Source organism: Crassostrea angulata, chromosome 2 (genome assembly GCF_025612915.1).
Source record: "Crassostrea angulata isolate pt1a10 chromosome 2, ASM2561291v2, whole genome shotgun sequence".
Lineage (NCBI taxonomy): Eukaryota > Metazoa > Mollusca > Bivalvia > Ostreida > Ostreidae > Magallana > Magallana angulata.
The window spans coordinates 80,550,547-80,572,788 of NC_069112.1; the positions used below are offsets into that span (position 1 = coordinate 80,550,547).

At 32.2% G+C, this 22,242-nt stretch overlaps 1 protein-coding gene across 1 annotated transcript in view; it reads right to left on the reverse strand.

Annotated features, from left to right (window-relative positions):
• The window catches only part of LOC128171011 (uncharacterized), a 511,120-nt gene that overhangs the window by 429,992 nt on the left and 58,886 nt on the right, over positions 1-22,242 (reverse strand). The window lies entirely within an intron of this gene.

Consider the following 22,242-nt stretch of genomic DNA (forward strand, 5'->3'; position numbering starts at 1 on the left):
TTGATTTTGACGCAGTGATGAATATAAAGTATAAGCATTATACCACCATGTTTTATATGACATATTTTATGACTGTTTAACTATTTAACGAAGTCTGTACCAGTCTCGTTTTCTGATGTAACCTGGCAGTAGTGTCATTACGACAGTGTTGTGCACAGAAGTATCATTACAACAGTACTGTACACATGAGTATCATTACAACAGTGTTGTACACAGAAGCATTGAATGCTTAGTTTTACATATCGTCTGTCCTATAAACCACATGGCAGTGCTGGGGAATTGAATATCGCGCGTTCAATGATTGAATGTATGTTTGTTTGGATGATTGGTTGTGTAAAATGTGGTTGTATCATCGGTTTTAAGCAATTATATATAATTGATATTCAATCTTTTACAAAAATATGGTTTCACAAACTTTGACGATAAAGCTCTTTTTTGAGACTAAAAATATATAATTCAACGATTGTTTCTCAAAGTACCTATCAAAATGGGTATGTAAGTTTTATGTATTTGTACAATTGGTCATTGGTCCCCATGCCCCGTTTTTTGAAAATTGAACAGAACAGATCTCAAATGTTAGCATAATGGAGGTTTAAACCAAATGTAGATATTAATCATAGTATTTTATGATAATTTAATCATTTATTTTAACAGATTCAGTTTGAAATGTTGATGTTTCAAACAGAAAAATGCATTACGCATAAATGGTTAGTTATCACAGCTTATATTTTGCCATCACATTTAACTTTATATCTGCTCATGAATGATTTAAAAACTCAATCGAAACCACACTTATATGGATGATATTTAATAATGAAAATATAATTTTCAATTACTTGAGGACTTTTTTCATGCGAATGATTTTAACACACTTTTCTACATAGAACATGTTGTAATGTTAAAACTTTTAATCCCCGAACTGAGGGCTAACTATCATTCTCAGGGTAATGTTGACTGCATTTGTCATTCTTATGATGAATTTGGAGGCTATAAACGTTGCTAGAATTTGAAGAAGCATTACAATTTTTAGTACATGTAAATATATTGAATCAAATGCAGTTTTAGTCTGTAAAATCGTGTACATGAAGACATTTAATTCCATTGTTTATAGTATTTTACAAAGCTGAATTGTTCACTCCAATATGATTAATAGTTGTATGTTTGACGATGACACTGTAGAAGAACCATGCAATCATACAATATCTCTCTCTCTCTCTCTCTCTCTCTCTCTCTCTCTCTCTCTCTCTCTCTCTAATCTCTTTCTCGCTCTCTCCATTTATTTTTTACGTTCTACATTATTTAAAAAAAAACCGCTAGTTTTTGACTTTTTTAAAAAGAAATCACGCCTGAGTTTTCAGCCACCCCTCTACACGTTTTAAATGTTGAGACACCAGACTGGCTGTCCTACATACTACAGGTAATGGTGTTAAACGATACCTGTTGTTTACCTAAGATGACGCAAATAATTTAAATGGCCGCCACCAGACTGTAAGCTGATAGGCGTTTGTAAGGTTGTAAAGAGTTGAAACCAGAAGTAAAAACAAGATTGAAAAGGCAAATGCAAACTGTTTAAATAAAAATTCTGCTGAATGTAGCTGTAGTTCTGGAACAAGAAACGTCCGTTGCTGTAAACAAAATGTTTGGCTTTCGAGTATATTTGTAAGAATTGATTTACCAGTGTCATGTGTAATGTGTCATAGATTAGTATAGTGCAAATGATTTAAATGGCCGCCACTAGACTGTAAGCTGATAGGTGTGTGTAAGGTTGTAAAGAGTTTCAATCAAAAATAAAAACAAGATTGAAAAGGCAAAGGCAAACTGTTTAAAAATTCTGCTAAATGTAGCTGTAGTTCTGGTATAGGAAACGGCCGTTGTTGTAAACAAAATGTTTTGTGTTCGAGTATATTCGTAGAAACTGATTTACCCGTGTCATAATGTAAGATACAGTGTGCATGTGAAATGTGTTATATATGTGTATAGTGTATAATGTGTACACGTAATTAAAGGAATTTTCCCCTTGAAGCCATTTGAATAAGATGTGTGCATCTACATAACAAGTAACATCTATTTGTATTTATACAGATAAACTGTTCTTTATGACCACATTTCATCAACTGATTCGTAGTTGGTAGGTTTGAGCTCTTAATATCTATCAAACAATTAAAAATGCCTTTTTAGTTCCGAAATCATGCGTTCTTTGCAATGCACTCCTTTTATTTTTTTTCAATGTCGTTATGGAGTTTTAGAAATTGTTATAATCAAGAACAAATTAATTTGTTGTATGTTTCTCGTGTGTTGGTTCTGACAAATATTGTAGATTCCTTTGTAAATTGCAATTCAAACAAATCTTTAAAACTGATCTTAAAAACCATCTCAATTGACTTCATTTTTTGTATCGTTGTATGCTTAGTAGTGTTTTTATATTCTATTACATGCCTCCTTTCATTTCTTCTCCGTCTGTTTTAAATTATAAGCTTGCTTCTTTCAGACTGTGTCTTTTCTCGGTGTCAAATAAAGTATATTTCTTAAGTTTCGTTATCAAAGGCTCTCGGGAGAGGGGGGGGGGGCATATACTTAACACAACACCATGATGATTATAAAAATCATAAATATAGACAATAATGAGAGATATCTAAAAATGATAAATGAACAAACACAACACCATCATGATTATAACAAAGAATGAATGCGATACATCTAAAATGATAAAAGAAAAATGTTGAATTGCTCCAGTTTAATGACAATGTGATGTAACCACTCTGTTCTCCAACAGATCAGATCATCTATACAGTCCCTATAATCAAAATAAGTAAACACGTGTTTGTGTACAATATAATGAAGTATACTTATTGTGATAATCGTTACAATCATAGGGATTATAGTATTATCTCTCACAGATCAGAACATCTATATAGTCCCCATAACCAAAATCAGTAAACAGATGCTTTAAATCAATATTTCTACATATCTAATAGCAATCAAAGTAAAATTGGCATTTTTAACATCATTAACCACCGGTACCAATATAAAGCATTTGGGAATAACAACTTGGAATAAAGAAATTAAATATTCAAAATCTACTGCTTGAAACTGTTTCTGGTACATTTGCATGCTCTGGTTAACACACTTGTATTGTTAAAATCGGTGTCTGACTCTCGCTTTAATTTCTGACCCAGGTATCTGTTTTTAAACAGGTGTAATACGGTGTTGTTTTTGCAGTCACAATGCTTAATATATAAACTTAGGTGTCACTTGTATTGACTGTTCTAGACATATGTGGTCAAAAAAAATTAATGTACTTCTCTCTAAAGTTGCCGTCTTCGATGCCCGCGTACATACACAATTCAAAATCCTATTTACAAAGTTATTACATGAGACACATCATATTTTTTGATGCTGATCTTATTTAATATTTATCAGCAACTAAACATATAAAGGAAATACAATCAATATTAGTGACATTTGTAAAAGAAAACAAAACTTTTATAGGAATCTACAATTATCATAAGAAGCGACCCGAAGTTTCTGTAGTGACTAAAGCATTAAGTAGCCTGTATCCATGTGTCCTTGGTGTTTGATATTGTCAAGAAAGTGTGGGTTTTCCCTACAAAATAATTAATACCACAGAGAACACGATTTTAAACGTTTTAATTCACTGTTGAATCCCTCTTTTACACACTCTGGTGAACACGCTTCTATTTGTGTAATCGGTGTCCGACTTTCTCTCATGTTTCTTACTGAGGTATCTGTTTCTATAACAGACGTAATCTGATGTCGTTGTTGCCTTCACAATGCTTAGTGTCAAAACTAAGGCATTGAGTGCATCGAATTTTCTAGACGTATGGTGTCAAACTAAAATAGCGTACTTCTATATATCGCTCTCTGTGTTTCGATGTTTCTATTCTGTCTGTTTGTATACTGTAAATACCTTATTTAATACAGTTTACTTAATCCCGCGATGCCGCTATTTTGCCACAAATAGCGAGAATATGAAATAGCGAACACCAATTTTCTTATAATTTTATATGGTTCAATGCTGTCTGAAAAAAGAGATATAAAATGTACGGGAATACTTTTCGCGATTTTATTTATTCCTCGTGTTAAAGAAGGAATTTATAGTACCTGTCTTCTCTTCTCTCTCTCTATGTCTCTGTCTCTCTCTGTCTCTGTTTCTCTCTCTCTCTCTTTTCTGTCTTTATCTTTATCAAATATCATCCGCTTCTTTTTTTTTCTAGCAACATTTAGTATTTAGTTATCGACAATATCTAAGTCTCGATGGTAAGATAAAACATTAACCAGAAAACGACACATATGTTTTGAATGATTAACAAAACACCATAAATTCTCAGAACCTTGAGATTTAGTGTATCATTCCAGAGCACCACCCAATTCTTAATTCTCTCTCTCTCTCTCTCTCTCTCTCTCTCTCTCTCTCTCTCTCTCTCTTAATTATATAAAAAGAAAAAGAGCTTCAAAACATGACGCTTCCTTTGTTACTTTATCTGCTCGTGTGGGTTTTTATAGATATCAAAGTGGCTATTGTCATTAAGTTCTAATAATTATAATCACCTAGAATATGAATTGACAGAGAGCTTGGTATCCAGTTTAAGTAATGAACATTTTTCTCTACATATAAACGTGTCTCTGTCCCAGTCGTTTTTTCTTAAGTGCGCACACAATGCAATCTGTTATTTACACAAAATTGAAACATTGGTCAAGTCATTTATATTCATTGTTTAAAGCAAGTTACATACACACAGAAGACAAATGTTTATTTGCATAATTTATAAGACAGAAGTAAACTTTATATGAGATTTACGATTATCTTATAAATTAATGTTTTCAAAGTTTTTCTTTTGTTCTAAAATTTAGCTTATATTGTTTTTCGGGGGAACTTCTTTTGAAAGCGTGGGTTTCCCCAAGTAAGTGTTAGATACAGAAACAACCAACACTTCTTTTGTTTAGTGTTTAATGAAAGGTTTAACAGGTGTCAGTGTGTCAGTGGTACGAGATCTTGTCTGAAAAGAATGAATTTTTCCAAGTTGATAGTTTTCATAATAAAGAATATAATATCGACCGTAAGCTGATGCATCTCATTGTTAGATAAAATAAAACAGGATCAGGGTGTGCTTCTGTAACTTTGCAAATACGTTTACATTATGAAATGAAAACACAAATTAAGATATCGAGAATTAGAACAAATTAAAATAGGTTACATTTTTCATGAACATGAATGAACTTAAATTTAGATTTTTTTAAATTTTGATTTAAAAGAGATAGATACTAATACGATTGCTACACATCTTTAGATTTCATCACTGGGTTTCACATAATAACATCTAACATACAGTCTAATTAACTATAATATGTTTATGTTAAAACACTAGAAAAAACGATTTCTTTTTTAAAAGTGCATCGCAGCACTGATAGTGTAACATTCCTTGCAACACACAGTTTTATCTATGCTGTTAAAGGGACAGCGTCGACTTTACCACAAATACATGCTATATTAACAATCGTCCTTGATCTATTTTTAACTCGAATTAGTGTACTCTCTATGGTACATGCTGCACATATTCCAACTGTGTAAGATCAAATATACGAAGGTCAATCAAAATATACTAAGACGTGTGCCATAGCTATGTAACCTGCAGTCATATAATTATGAAATCTAGTAGACATATTTCAGCCGTAGTTTCAAACAATTTGAAAAAAAAAAAAAAATATATATATATTTATATTTTTTTTGTTTTAATTTTAAGAATTATTTAAAATCTGATCCTGCAAAAATTACACCACGGCGCACGGTCAACATCTGTAACAACAGGAGAAAATGTATACATGTATAGTAGAAGCAAGCGTAGGTGCTAGGGGACACGCCCCTCGTTTAATGGTTTCCTCAAGCTCAACGGTTAGCTATCTATTGTGAATGCATTTTTTATAAAATGTTATTTTTTTGACTTATTTCAAAGGATCGTATTTAAAACACGGTTCAATGCATCCAGTGTATTTGTGCTCGGACTGAAGAAATACTTTGTTGAATCAACATTCGTACAACATTAAAATGGCTTTGCCAACCTTACTTAAGATACTCCCTAGCGAATTACAATGCAAAGTAATCTTTAAAACTGATCTTTATATTTTTGTCTCGTTGCGTGGTTAGTAGTATATTCATATTCTTTTATATAGTTCCATTAATTTCTTTTCCGTCTATTTGTTTTAAAGAATATGTTTGCTTCTTCAGACTTTGTCTTTTTTCTCTGTGTCAAATGAAGTAAATCTCTTAAGATACGTTATCATTGGCCCTGGGGAGAGGGGGGGGGGGGTGCATGTACATAACACAATGCCATCAATATTATTACAAATAGTGAATAAAGAAAACTAAAATTGATAACAACGATAAAGTGTAATAATCCTGTTTAAAGATAACTGTGTCATTGTGATGTAATCATTGGTACTCTCACAGATCAGAACTTTTATACAGTTCCTATAATATAAAAAAGTAAACACGTGTCTGTTCATGATAAACTAAAGTATACCTTTTGTAAAAAAAAGTTGCAGTAAACATAGGCATTATTATGCTTTAAATTAATATCTTAACAGAGCTAATAGCAATCAAAGATAATGAGGCATTTTAAAATCAGTAATCGACCAGTACCAATGTTAAGCATTTGGGGAAAAAATTGGAGTAAAGAAATAAAGTAATCAAAATCTACTGCTTAAAACTGTTTCTGACACATATGCATGCTCTGGTTAACACACTTGTATTGTAAAAATCGGTGTCTGACTCTCGCTTCAATTTCTGACCCAGGGATCTGTTTTGAAACAGGTGTAATACGATCTTGTTTTTTCGCATTCACAATGCTTAATAAAAAAACTTAGGCGTCGCGTTCATTGAATGTTCTAGACACAGGTCAAAATAAACTAATGTACTTCTCTCTATATGTTGCTGTCTCCGTCGCTTGCGTACAGAAGCAATTCAACATCTTATTTACAAAAAATTGGTTACATAAGACACGTCAATAATCTTAAAGAAAACAAAACTTTTATACAAATTTACAATTACCATAAAAAGGGACCTGAAGTTTATGTAGTGACTAAGGCATTCAGTAGCCTGTATCCATGTGTCCTTGGTATTTGTTATTGTCAAGAAAGTGTGGGTTTTCCCTACAAAATAATTATTACCACAGAGAACACGATTTTAAACGTTTTAATTAACTGTTGAATCCCTCTCTTACACACTCTGGTGAACACGCTTCTATTTGTTTAATCGGTGTCCGACTTTCGCTAATGTTTCTTACTGAGGTATCTGTTTCTATAACAGACATAATCTGATGTCGTTGTTGCCTTCACAATGCTTAGTGTCAAAACTAAGGCATTGAGTGCATCGAATTTTCAAGACGTATGGTGTCAAACTAAAATAGCGTACTTCTATATATCGCTCTCTGTGTTTCGATCTTTCTATTCTGTCTGTTTGTATACTGTAAATTCCTTATTTAATACAGTTTACTTAATTCCGCGATGCCGCCATTTTGCCACAAATCGCGAGAATATGAAATTGCGAGCACCACTTTTCTTATAATTTTACATGGTTCAAAGCTGTCTGAAAAAAAGAGATATAAAATGTACGGGAATTTTTTTCGCTATTTTATTTATTCCTCGTGTTAAAGAAGGAATTTATAGTACCTGTCTTCTCTTCTCTCTCTCTGTGTGTCTCTCTCTGTCTCTCTCTGTCTCTGTCTCTGTCTCTCATTCTCTGTCTCTCTTTCTCTCTCTTTTCTGTCTTTATCTTTATCAAATATCATCCGCTTCTTCTTCTTTTTTTTTAGCAACATTTAGTATTTAGTTATCGACAATATCTAAGTCTCGATGGTAAGATAAAACATTAACCAGAAAACGACACATATGTTTTGAATGATTAACAAAACACCATAAATTCTCAGAACTTTGAGATTTAGTGTATCTTTCCAGAGCACCACCCAATTCTTAATTCTCTCTCTCTCTCTCTCTCTCTCTCTCTCTCTCTCTCTCTCTCTCTCTCTCTCTCTCTCTCTCTCTAATTATATATAAAGAAAAAGAGCCAACAAAGCGTCCTGATATTCCTTCAGTTATTAAAGCATTGTGAAGAATGAGTTCATGTGTCCTTGGTACACGACAGTGTACAGAAAGGGTGGGGTTTAAAAAAACAATCAGCACAGAACACAATTTTAAATGCAGTAGTTAACTCTCTCTCTCTCTCTCTCTCTCTCTCTCTCTCTCTCTCTCTCTCTCTCTTAATTATATAAAAAGAAAAAGAGCTTCAAAACATGACGCTTCCTTTGTTACTATATCTGCTCGTGTAGGTTTTTATAAATATCAAAGTGGCTATTGTCATTAGGTTCTAATAATTATAATCACCTATCATATGAATTGACAGAGAGCTTGGTATCCAGTTTAAGTAATGAACATTTTTCTCTACATATAAAAGTGTCTCTGTCCCAGTCGTTTTTTCTTAAGTGTGCACACAATGCAATCTGTTATTTACACAAAGTTGAAACATTGGTCAAGTCATTTATATTCGTTGTTTAAAGCTATATTTAAAGTTATATACATAGGAGGCAAATGGTTATTTGCATGATTTATAAAACAAATTTAACCTTTGATGAGAGTTTTTTTTTTGTTCTTTAGCAGTTTCTTAAGTTTAGGTAATATTATTTTTTTTTCTTGCGTGGGTTTCCCCAAGTGGGTGTTAGAAAAAGGGACAACCACAACTTTTTTTGGATTAGTGTGTAATGAAAGGTGTACCAGGTGAACTTGTGTCAGTGGTACCTGATCTTGTTTGAAAAGAATGAATTTTTCCAAGGTGATAGTTTTCATCGTAAAAGACATGATATCGACCGTAATCTGATTCATCTCATTGTTTGATGGAATAAAGCCCGATCAGCGTGTGCTTCTGTTACTTGACAATAAGGTTTAAATTATGAATAGAAACAAAAATGAAGATATCCTGAATCAGAACAAATTACACAATTTACTTTTTTATGAATATGAATAAACATAAATTTAGATTTTTTTAAAATTTTGATTTAAAGGATACTAATACTAATACAAATGCTACACACCTTTAGATTTACCTGGAGGTAAAGCAATAAAACATAAAACATGTATTACATGGAACCATTTTAACTTCAGTAAAATTCACATGCTCTAGTGAACATGATTCTATTGTTGAATTATTGTGCTGTTAAAATGGGTGTCTTATCCTCGCTCTAGTTTCTGGACCAGGTAATTTCTATCACAGGTGATTATGTTTTCCAACTAAAAATGATTATTATATGAACGAAGGCGATATGTGCACCGAACTTTCTAGACCTTTAAAGGCAAACTAAACTTTCGTACTTCTCTCTATTTCTCTGTCTACCTCCTCCTTTCTCGGGCTTTGACGCAGTTCAATATTTTATTTACAAAGTTGCTATCGATGAAAATAAGTCAAATGCTCAAGAAAAAAAAATATTTGTAATAAATTAAAAAAAAATAAACTTTTATCAAAATTTACAATTGTCCAACAAAGCGTCCTGATATTCCTTCAGTTATTAAAGCATTGTGAAGAATGAGTTCATGTGTCCTTGGTACACGATATTGTACAGAAAGGGTGGGGTTTAAAAAACAATCAGCACAGAACACAATTTTAAATGCAGTAGTTAACTCTCTCTCTCTCTCTCTCTCTCTCTCTCTTTCTCTCTCTCTCTCTCTCTCTCTCTCTCTCTCTCTCTCTCTCTCTCTCTCTCTCTCTCTCTCTCTGATTGATTATTATGTAAAACATAAATCAATAAGACAGAAAATTAAAGGTAACAAAATCATAAGGCTACTTGACACCATTAAAACTTCAAATTGATATGCTCTGGTTAAAACGCCTTGTTTGTCCACCCTGCCGCCCCTCATATTATTAACCTATATATATGTTTCAATAATAATTGGATTGCGTTGCTTTGTTATATTATTATCCTATGTATCTGTGTCAATGATGAGTGGATTGCGATGCTGTGTTATAATATTAACCTATGTATCTGTGTCAATGATGAGTGGATTGCGATGCTGTGTTATATTATTAACCTATGTATCTCTGTCAATCATGAGAGGATTGCGATGCTGTGTTCGCCTTCAAAACTCTTAGTATCTACAAACTTACGCGATATGTTCACCAAAATGGCTAGACCTATGGTGTCTCTCTCTCTCCCTCTCTCTCTCTCTCATTCTCTCTCTCTCTCTCTCTCTCTCTCTCTCTCTCTCTCTCTCTCTCTCTCTCTCTCTCTCTCTCTCTCTCTCTCTCTCTCTCTGATTATTATGTAAAGCATAAAACAATTACACAGACAACCTAGAGGTAACAAAATCATAAGTTTTTTGTTCTTTAACAGTTTTTACTACAATTTGACTTGCGTCATTTTTTTTAACTTGTTTTGAAAGTTTGGGTTTCCCAAACACAGTTTTAGCTAAAAGGACAACAGCGGTTTTTTGTTACACATTTAAATGTAAAGTGCAACAGGTGTCATTTTGTCATTGGTACTCAATTTTGTCTGAACAGAGTTGGGTTTTCCAAGGTATACAATGCATCAAATTAGCCGTAATCTGATGTATCGCAAAGTTAGATGAATTGAAACTCGGTCAGGGTGTGATCATATTTATGTATTATACTTTAATCCATTTTGTTTAAAATTTAACACCGACATTTTACCAAGGTTTTTTTTTTATATCTTCTCATTAATACTTTAAAAAGCCAATCTTAACGACACTTTTATGGAAAATTTTTATTAATGATAATATAGTTTTCAGGTATTTGAAGCTTTGTTTCGTATATCAAAGCATTTGAATGATGTTAACACACTTTTCTACATAGGGCATGTTGTAATGTAAAACCTTTGAATCCCCGAACTGAGGGCTAACTATCATTCTTAGGGTAATGTTAACTGCATTTGTCATTCTTATGATGAATTTGAAGGGTATGAACGTTGCCAGAATATAATAATGTATTACAACTTCCAGTACAGTTATCCCTCTTTATATTAACACAGTTTTATGTTTGACATGCATTTTGACGATGACACTGTATAAGAATCATCATACAATCTCTCTCTCTCTCTCTCTCTCTCTCTCTCTCTCTCTCTCTCTCTCTCTCTCTCTCTCTCTCTCTCTCTCTCTCTCTCTCCAAATATCCTCACCTTCAACTTTATTTTAAAAAAACTGCATATTTTTAACATTTAAAAAAAATCACCCCGAGTTGGCAGCCACCCCTCTACCTATTTTAAATGTTGAGACACTTGACTGGCTGACCCACATTCTACAGGTATTTACGTTACACGATACCTGTTTACCTGCGATGACGCGAACATTTTGAATTGAGTCTGCAGAGTATAAGCTGATAGGCGTGTGAAAGGATGGACATAGTTTGAATTAAAAATTAAAAAAAAACAAGATTAAAAAGACTAAGGTAAACTGTCGAAACAAAATAATTCTGCTAAATGTAGTTTTAATATATGAAACGATCGCTGCTAAAAAAAATATGTATATATAATAAAAAATAGGTTTGCTTTCGAGTACATATGTAAGCATTGTTTTGCCCGTTTGATTTTTAAGATGCATGTATAATGTGTTTTAGTTGTATGTGATTGTGTTTACAATGTTTCTGTGTTATTTAAACATTGACTCATAATTTTGATAAAGATATAGTCTCATAAAAGCAGCGGTATGTGCATACAAATTGAGTAACGCGCGCTAGCGCTTTATGAAAATGTATATGCACATACCGCTGCAGTTATGAGACTATATCTTTCAAAAAATAATGATTTAATGCTTATATTTACATTTTTTTTACCTTCTTGCTTTGTCTGCAAATGTAATTTATAGGTCAAAATTTCTGTTTTATCATAAGGGTAAGTTCAAATTAATGGAAGAGCCACTGTAACAGACACAAACGTGAACTTTGATTTTCGCTTGTGACGTTGCTTTTAACAGCGTTCAATGTTTGTGACGTCATAATGAAACTAGTCCCACTAACCTTTGAGTACCCTGTGGGTGTTACAGCCTTATAACTGCCGTATCTATTCACACATTTTATATGCAAAAAACATTTGGAATGTAAATGTAGTTGTATATATTTGTATACACATAATTAAAACAACTGATCTCCCCTTACAGTCATTGAAATTTCCAGTTTGCATCTCCATTTACTGTATTCATACAGTTTGAATGTTTGTTATAACCAAAGTTCACTAACTGATTCTTAGATAAGACACTCGTGGTGTTGGCTTAGAGTTCTGAATATATATGCAACGATTAAAAAAATACATTGCTTTAAATTCTGAAAACATACTTCCGTGACAATGCAATAATTATATATTTTTTTTCGAATGTTTGTTAAATATTTTAAATTTGTTTTAATGTAGAAAAAAACTAAATTCTTTAAATATTTCTCGTGTTTTTGTCTTACCAAAAAAGAAACAACAAATAAACAAATTCCTTGAGGATACCCCCTTCGTTCATTGTTCTCCTTAAGCTGAACGGTTGGCAAACTAGTATGACTGCAGTGTAAAGTGAAATTTTGCATTTTAAATCTATCATAAATGATTGACTTTAACAAAAACCTGAATACGGTGTGTGTATCTGTCATCGGTTTGAAGTTATACTTTGTTCAATTACAATTTCACTTTGTGTACGTATACTATTAAAATTGATCCTCCAACTTTGTTAAGATATTCTGTTATATTTAGTGTCTATATCATGCTTCTTTAGTTTCACCATCAGATGACAAAGACGATAACCTGTTGTATATACAGTTATATTCAGTGTCTGTATCATGCTTCTTTAGTTTCACCATCAGATGACAAAGACGATAACCTGTTGTATATACAGTTATATTCAGTGTCTGTATCATACTTCTTTAGTTTCACCATCAGATGACAAAGACGATAACCTGTTGTATATACAGTTATATTCAGTGTCTGTATCATACTTCTTTAGTTTCACCATCAGATGACAAAGACGACAACCTGTTGTATATACAGTTATATTCAGTGTCTGTATCATACTTCTTTAGTTTCACCATCAGATGACAAAGACCACAACCTGTTGAATATACAGTTATATTCAGTGTCAGTATCATGCTTCTTTAGTTTCACCATCAGATGACAAAGACGACAACCTGTTGTATATACAGTTATATTCAGTGTCTGTATCATACTTCTTTAGTTTCACCATCAGATGACAAAGACGATAACCTGTTGTATATACAGTTATATTCAGTGTCTATATCATGCTTCTTAAGTTTCACCATCAGATGACAAAGACGACAATCTGTTGTATATACAGTTATATTCAGTGTCTTTATCATACTTCTTTAGTTTCACCATCAGATGACAAAGACGACAACCTGTTGTGTATACCGTTATATTCAGTGTCTATATCATGCTTCTTTAGTTTCACCATCAGATGACAAAGACGACAACCTGTTGTATATACCGTTATATTCAGTGTCTATATCATACTTCTTAAGTTTCACCATCAGATGACAAAGACGACAATCTGTTGTATATACAGTTATATTCAGTGTCTTTATCATACTTCTTTAGTTTCACCATCAGATGACAAAGACGACAACCTGTTGTATATACAGTTATATTCAGTGTCTATGTCATACTTCTTTAGTTTCACCATTAGATGACAAAGACGATAACTTGTTGTGTATACCGTTATATTCAGTGTCTATATCATGCTTCTTTAGTTTCACCATCAGATGACAAATACGACAATCTGTTGTATATACAGTTATATTCAGTGTCAGTATCATGCTTCTTTAGTTTCACCATCAGATGACAAATACGACAAACTGTTGTATATACCGTTATATTCAGTGTGTGTATCATGCTTCTTTAGTTTCACCATCAGATGACAAATACGACAAACTGTTGTATATACAGTTATATTCAGTGTCAGTATCATGCTTCTTTAGTTTCACCATCAGATGACAAAGACGATAACCTGTTGCATATACAGTTATATTCAGTGTCTGTATCATACTTCTTTAGTTTCATTATCAGATGACAAAGACGACAACCTGTTGCATATACAGATATATTCAGTGTCAGTATCATACTTCTTTAGTTTCACCATCAGATGAACAAGACGACAAACTGTTGTATATACAGTTATATTCAGTGTCTGTATCATACTTCTTTAGTTTTACCATCAGATGACAAAGACGACAACCTGTTGTATATACAGTTATATTCAGTGTCTGTATCATGCTTCTTTAGTTTCACCATCAGATGACAAAGACGACATCCTGTTGTATATACATTTATATTCAGTGTCTGTATCATACTTCTTTAGTTTCACCATCAGATGAAAAAGACGACAACCTGTTGTATATACAGTTATATTCAGTGTCTGTATCATACTTCTTTAGTTCCCTCATCAGATGACAAAGACGACAACCTGTTGTATATACAGTTATATTCAGTGTCTGTATCATACTTCTTTAGTTTCCGCATCAGATGACAAAGACGACAACCTGTTGTATATACAGTTATATTCAGTGTCTGTATCATACTTCTTTAGTTTCACCATCAGATGACAAAGACGATAACCTGTTGTATATACAGTTATATTTAGTGTCTGTCTCATACTTCTTTAGTTTCACCATTAGATGACAAAGACGATAACCTGTTGTATATACAGTTATATTTAGTGTCTGTCTCATACTTCTTTAGTTTCACCATTAGATGACAAAGACGATAACCTGTTGTATATACAGTTATATTCAGTGTCAGTAGCATACTTCTTTAGTTTCACCATCAGATGACAAAGACGACAGCCTGTTGTATATACAGTTATATTCAGTGTCTGTCTCATACTTCTTTAGTTTCACCATTAAGATGACAAAGACGACATCCTGTTGTATATACAGTTATATTCAGTGTCTGTATCATACTTCTTTAGTTTCATTATCAGATGACAAAGACGACAACCTGTTGCATATACAGATATATTCAGTGTCAGTATCATGCTTCTTTAGTTTCATTATCAGATGACAAAGACGACAACCAGGGCCCGGTTTTTCGAAAGGTAGTTAACTCTAACACCGTGTTAACTCTGTGTTAAACTCGGTGTTAAAGTTAACGAAATGGTTAAGTGTTTTTCGAAAGTGTGTTAGGGTTTAACCATGTGTTAACTCTGTGTTAACTTTAATCCACCCCCAGTACCTTGGTTAAGATTTAACACAGTGATTAAATATGGCCGCCAGTGTAATTATTTTGCCACTTCAACTCAAAAAATTGGTATAAGAAGCATTTTTCAGAAATTTTAAAGTTTAAAAAATCTTACATATGATTAAGATACGGAAAAGCAACTGGCTTGACATGAAAAGTTGCAGTATCTGTGTGATATAATTATGGAAGAAGGATTTTACACAAGGTTCATACCCCCTATGTTGAAGGATCCCTTCATTGGAGGAGGCTGCATTGTTGACAGTAGTAAAAGGTACTTTTTTCTTTATTTGACCTTCACATTGATTATATTGTTGTTGTCACATAAGACATTTAACAAAAATTTCCAAAATGATTAGTGAAATGGGTACTTTAAGTACAAAAACATTGTACAATTTGTTCCTTGAATTTTTAAAACATTAATGAGAAAGGAATTATCAGGTTCTTGATAAATAAATATTGAGTGAACATGTTAGCATAATTGTTTTCAATGTTGTTACTGCATATTAAGATTTATCTCCCTTTTGACAAAATGCAAGTGGTGGATCAAAATTATTTCTAAAATGTCTAACTATATAGTCTAAATAAATGTTATGCATAGTCAAGCAATGTAAAGATACTAAAATTATATCTGATTGGAGCAATATTGGTATGATTTTTATGTACATGTATTTTATATTATATCTTCCTTATTTAAATCACTTTTTTGAAGAATAACTGTATTTTAAATTGTTGAAGCATTGACCTTATTTATTTCTTTTCACTGGGCAGATCCCAATCATGATGCACACGTTTTTTGAAGTGTATCTATTTCAAATGTATTTTACATTATTAATAAATGCATTTCTGACATGTTTTAAGTATATATCTTTATGATTTAAATAAAATCTGTTGTTTTGTATTTTCAATACATTTTAAAAATTAATTATTTAAAGATTTGGAAGAAGGAGAACATGGAATGCTCTGCTAGGTGACACTTGCTGTGCTTGATACCTAATTCTCCCCAAGCCGAACTTCATGAGGCCCACAAACTGCAGCCAAGGAGAAATTTATTCAAACATGCATACCAAGATCAGAAGTGAAATTGAGAGCTAGGTTCTTTTGTTTGCATAAGGTGTGAATCTATTTCTTCTTTTTTTTCACTGAAGGTTGGGTATTTTCAGTTGAAGTGACAATTTTTCAACTATAATCATGGTATTTCACAAACAATTAATAACAGAGCATTTATATGCTTTAATTAAGACTAAATATTTTAACATTTAACTGAAAATTTCAATTAGGGAAGTATTATTACATTTACTGTACTCTCAATCAACAAACCTGATAAGTCTCAATTACTGAATTATTAAGAGTTTAATGTCACCTGGATGTGAACTGCTTTGCTAAACCAGAATCATCATCTTTACATGTATATGCATGTAACTCATATCAGACTCATATGCATACAACAGGGTACATACATGTATACATAAATCAGTACATGTTTTCTGTAGTGTCCATTTTAAACAAATTTTGTAATCAGAACTGTTAAAAATTTAAGGTGAATATGAAGTTTAGTCCCAAACTATGACTATATTTGTCTTTATTTCACAATTGTTGTCTTTTTGTTTACATTTTATCCTTTTAAATTCACAGATTTGCATGATACAGGAATTAACTGCATGCATTGTTTATTGGAAGAGGACTTGGAGAGACTGAGAAAGACGAGTATTTGACAACAACCAACCTCTAAGCCTCAAACACCATGCACCAAGAGAAGGAGAACAATTATTGTGACATTTAATCTAATGTCTACATCCTAATTTATAATTATAATACACAATAGCCAAAAAAAATTGAATCTCTCTCTCTCTCTCTCTCTCTCTCTCTCTCTCTCTCTCTCTCTATTAACATGTCTAACATATGTTTTATTATGAAATTGTTTAAAGTACCATAAACTGGAAATTATAATTATTAAAGTATGTAAAACAATGCGAATGTAAACCTTTGCATTCTCTCTCTCTCTCTCTCTCTCTCTCTCTCTCTCTCTCTCTCTCTCTCTCTCTCTCTCTCTCTCTCTCTCTCTCTCTCTCTCTCTCTCTCTCTCTCATGTAAAAGAGTATGTTGATTTCTTTATATTTGTTTTTTTATAATATAATAGAGATTTTCATCCAAATATGAAATACCAAATAAAGAAACATTAAGTATAAACAGAATGTTACATATAGATGACTCAGTTTTTGTTTATCACAGCTTTTAGGTGTAAATGTTATATTGTTGTGTTTTTTATGACAAATTGTAGCAGTTACAATGTCTTTAATTACCCATGATAGATTAAATATTTAATACAATCATTTATTTTGCATGTTTTTGTCTATATTGTCCTTGTATAAAAATATGCATTTAATACTAGTAAGCCTCTTACCCTTTTATTTAAGGCATATGTTTCTTTCAAATTAAGTTTACATGAAGACAAATGCAGTTATCATTGAATACAAAATGTAAAAAAAAAAAATCCAAGTTTTTAGCTCCTTCCTGTCCAAAGGTGAAATTTTACACATATATTTACATATAGTTGAAAAATCACCCATTCCTTCCAATTGTCTTAATTTAAATTACATGTAGGATATGAAAATGTACATTTTACATAAATTAAAATAACATCTGCTATAATAACTACTTTTGAAATGAACAAGAAGCAACCATATTTTTATCTTTGTATAAATTTTATGCATTTAATAGGAAAACATGTAAAATTTGAACATTTTTCTTGGATTTCTTATCCGTCTCCAGCTACCAGGGTGTGTTTGAATTTTATTTTAATAAAAGGCAGGCATCACACCAGTAGGTCTTATTTATTTTATCATGGTTGGAAAGGGAGTAGAATTAGAAACCAGAATAAATAAGATTTTTATTAGATATGATTGTTAAGCTTGCTTTTTAAGAAATTTAAACAAGTAATCACATGCAGGACGGCATGTATGTAATTTTGTCTCTAAAATGCTACAATTCATCCAATTTTCAAAATAGGTCAATTTTTAGTGTCGGTGATACATGTTTTCAAATATGTGTGAGAATTGACACTAGGAATTGCCACAAGTTTCATAATATTAGGTGAAAGATTTCAAACCACTTCTTTTTATGAAAATCAATACATAGGAGGAGTTTATGCATGCAAGGGTATTTCTAAGTGATGTGGTGCTTTTAGAATGATAATATCATGTAGATACATGCAGTATTGAATAAGGTTTCCTATTAAAAGAGGTTGAACAACAATTGACCTCTTAAAGATTAAGTAAAGATGTTTTGCTGAAGAAGAACCATATGAATCTATGTTAAATAGAGTAAAGTGGAAATGGTGGGTTCACTTAAATGACCATATATTTCTCAAACCTCAATGAAATTGGCAATATGCGGTATACTTTTTCTCAAAATTGCATAAGCTTTCTTATTCCAAGACAAATTGTCTTTTCATAGAATATTAGTGTAAGTTAAACCCTATAAATTAATTAGAAAATTTGTTGAGCCTTTGACCTGTATTTTATGATACATGTACCTAGTAATTAATTTACACATTGAAAGGAATTTATAATGGTATTTTGAAGGTATTACATTGTACTTTAATGGTGTTATATAGACAACAAGAAAAGAAAGAAATAATTTGGAAAATTGCATACTATATAGGATGGAACCCTGGAAATGATATAGATGTTCAACATATAATTATATCAATAATTATATCAATAATCACTAAATTCAAACTTATTGAAATCCCAAAGCAAAATCTTCTTTTTTCTTCATATATAGGAAGTAGAAATGAATTATGGGTAACCAAGTGATTACCAAGTGGTTAACTCGGTTAACACAGTGTTAGCTAACCAATGCGTTAAATTGCTTTTGATCAACAGAATTTAACCACTGTGTTAGCTAATCACTTGATTAGGATTTAACATGTCGTTATCCTTAACACAGTGTTAAATTTAACCACCTTTCGAAAAACCGGGCCCTGTTGTATATACAGTTATATTCAGTGTCTATGTCATACTTCTTTAGTTTCACCATCAGATGACAAAGATGACAACCTGTTGTGTTTTCAGTTATATTCAGTGTCTGTATCATGCTTTTTAGTTCCACCATCAGATGACAAAGACGACAACCTGTTTTATATACAGTTATATTCAGTGTCTGTATCATACTTATTTAGTTTCACCATCAGATGACAAAGACAACAATCTGTTGTATATACAGTTATATTCAGTGTCTGTATCATGCTTCTTTAGTTTCACCATCAGATGACAAAGACGATAACCTGTTGTATATACCGTTATATTCAGTGTCTTTATCATCCTTCTTTAGCTTCACCATCAGATGACAAAGACGACAACCTGTTGTATATACAGTTATATTCAGTGTCTATATCATACTTCTTTAGTTTCACCATCAGATGACAAAGACGACATCCTGTTGTATATACCGTTATATTCAGTGTCTGTATCATACTTCTTTAGTTTCACCATCAGATGACAAAGACGATAACCTGTTGTATATACAGTTATATTCAGTGTCTATATCATGCTTCTTTAGTTTCACCATCAGATGACAAAGACGACAACCTGTTGTATATACAGTTATATTCAGTGTCTTTATCATACTTCTTTAGTTTCACCATCAGATGACAAAGACGATAACCTGTTGTATATACCGTTATATTCAGTGTCTTTATCATCCTTCTTTAGCTTCACCATCAGATGACAAAGACGACAACCTGTTGTATATACAGTTATATTCAGTGTCTGTATCATACTTCTTTAGTTTTACTATCAGATGACAAAGACGACAACCTGTTGTATATACAGTTATATTCAGTGTCTATATCATGCTTCTTTAGTTTCACCATCAGATGACAAAGACGACAACCTGTTGTATATACAGTTATATTCAGTGTCTATATCAAGCTTCTTTAGTTTCACCATCAGATGACAAAGACGACAACCTGTTGTATATACAGTTATATTCAGTGTCTATATCATGCTTCTTTAGTTTCACCATCAGATGACAAAGACGACAACCTGTTGTATATACAGTTATATTCAGTGTCTTTATCATACTTCTTTAGTTTCACCATCAGATGACAAAGACGACAACCTGTTGTATATACAGTTATATTCAGTGTCTGTATCATACTTCTTTAGTTTCACCATCAGATGACAAAGACGACAACCTGTTGTATATACAGTTATATTCAGTGTCTATATCATACTTCTTTAGTTTCACCATCAGATGACAAAGACGATAACCTGTTGTATATACAGTTATATTCAGTGTTTGTATCATACTTCTTTAGTTTCACCATCAGATGACAAAGACGACAACCTGTTGTATATACCGTTATATTAAGTGTCTTTATCATACTTCTTTAGTTTCACCATCAGATGACAAAGACGACAATCTGTTGTATATACATTTATATTCAGTGTCTATGTCATACTTCTTTAGTTTCACCATCAGATGACAAAGACGATAACCTGTTTTATATACAGTTATATTCAGAATCTGTATCATGCTTTTTAGTTCCATCATCAGATGACAAAGACGATAACCTGTTGTATATACAGTTATATTCAGAATCTGTATCATACTTCTTTAGTTTCACCATCAGATGACAAAGACGACAACCTGTTGTATTTACATTTATATTCAGTGTCTGTATCATACTTCTTTAGTTTCACCATCAGATGACAAAGACGACAATCTGTTGTATTTACATTTATATTCAGTGTCTGTATCATGCTTCTTTAGTTTAACCATCAGATGACAAAGACGACAACCTGTTGTATTTACATTTATATTCAGTGTCTGTATCATACTTCTTTAGTTTCACCATCAGATGACAAAGACGACAACCTGTTGTATATACAGTTATATTCAGTGTCTATATCATACTTCTTTAGTTTCACCATCAGATGACAAAGACGACAACCTGTTGTATATACAGTTATATTCAGTGTCTGTATCATACTTCTTAAGTTTCACCATCAGATGACAAAGACGATAACCTGTTGTATATACAGTTATATTCAGTGTCTATATCATACTTCTTTAGTTTCACCATCAGATGACAAAGACGACATCCTGTTGTATATACAGTTATATTCAGTGTCTGTATCATACTTCTTTAGTTTCACCATCAGATGACAAAGACGACAATCTGTTGTATATACAGTTATATTCAGTGTCTGTATCATACTTCTTGCTTGAAATGTATCAATTTTGCACATTTTTTTCATTTTTTCAAACTTCTGCCCTAGTAATGTTTTTTTGTTCTACATATAAAGGTTATTGCTAAAAGGCACCAAATGATTATATAAAAATAACCTTTTATCTCCTGGTATTTTTCCAAGGGTCTTATCAAAGTTTTATTTGTATGACCAATTTCTCAGAAGTTGTCGGATAATGGCTATTTTTTGTAATTTGAAAAAGACAAAAGTGGTGATCTTTATTGTGCTATTAAAACAACCAGACATATTTAAGCTATAAAAAATTGTATTATATCACATATTAAGAGCCATAAATACAAATTACATGGTGACTCTCTTGAAATACATGTATAAAGGTATATTTAGTCGGGGCAAGAAAACTTGACAGAGGGCTAGGCTTGCTGAATCATCTTCACGTTTTCGACCCGAGCCCAAATATCGCTTATACATCAAGATATTTATGTTTTTTTTACAATAAAAATATCCATTTTACGTCCCAGACGAGCTTTTTTCGACAAATTTCGCTGATTATCTGCAGTTAAAACCATAACGTCATGGCGTCAACAAAGCAAAAAGATGACGTCACGATGCAAATAAAACGCTGTGCAAAAGCGACGTACTTGAACTGTACTCGGCCTCATTGACTACGGCAATGATTTGATTGTAAGGTTATCACTGAGTATTACCAAAGTTAAGGATATCTGTTCCGTCCCTTTGAATATCAATATAATGATACACATTTTTTGTGTATAATATTCTGAATTATATTT